This window comes from Pteropus alecto, unplaced genomic scaffold (genome assembly GCF_000325575.1).
Source record: "Pteropus alecto unplaced genomic scaffold, ASM32557v1 scaffold10, whole genome shotgun sequence".
NCBI lineage: Eukaryota > Metazoa > Chordata > Mammalia > Chiroptera > Pteropodidae > Pteropus > Pteropus alecto.
Window position 1 is genome coordinate 8,936,440 of NW_006431210.1, and position 815 is coordinate 8,937,254.

The 815-nt window shown below is 37.2% G+C and overlaps 1 protein-coding gene across 3 annotated transcripts in view; it reads left to right on the forward strand.

Moving 5' to 3' along the window:
* ARPP21 (cAMP regulated phosphoprotein 21) overlaps positions 1-815 on the forward strand; it is a 111,880-nt gene that overhangs the window by 42,921 nt on the left and 68,144 nt on the right. The window lies entirely within an intron of this gene.

Genomic DNA, 815 nt, shown 5'->3' on the forward strand with positions numbered 1-815 from the left:
TGGCATACTGTTAGTATGATACCGGGCAAGTTAGTTAACCTATTTGTGTCTCAGTTTCCTCATCTGAGAAATAGAAATAATAATAGCACCGATGTTGCAAGGTTATTGTTAAGACCAGAAGTTAATACACACAGAACAATTCAAATAACACCTGGCAAATTATTAGCCTCCAATAAAAACTAGTTCTTGTTTATTTTTATTATTGCCATTTAATGTTTTCATCCCTGCTTGGTAGATAAGGAAAGTGAGCCTCAAAAGTTTCCATGCATCTTTTTTCCTGTTTTTTTTTTTTCCCCTTCTAAGAGAATAAGTGATCTTTGGAGGTAGATAGATCAAGTTTGCATGAGCAGTCTTTGGGAGGTACATGAAGATGAGAGATCTAGGAGAACCGTTAACTTGAAACAACTTTAAACTAATGGAAGCATCAATACCATGGTGTTCATATGAGTCTGCAAAATAACCCTCATGGTCTGTCATCACTAGCTCTTCTGTCTCCCAAGAATTCCTCACCATTGGTTTCAAATTATTTTCAAACATTCACCATTAAAAACCTCATAAAATTTATGGCCTGGGGTTGCAAGTGAGTGGATGGCTGGGGCCAGGAGGAGGATGGTAAATAGACAATACCAACCAGAGGTTAGCCATGGGCTGTCCTAGACTGAATACTTTCCTAAACCAAGAGTCACACTCACGCTAGGGGGGATTCTATGAAATCTAGATTCATTATGCTAATGATGTAACATAATTATGTTGTTGACAAATGCCTCCTGAGAAATTATCTCATGTTTTCCTACATAGACAGAAAATTAATAGCA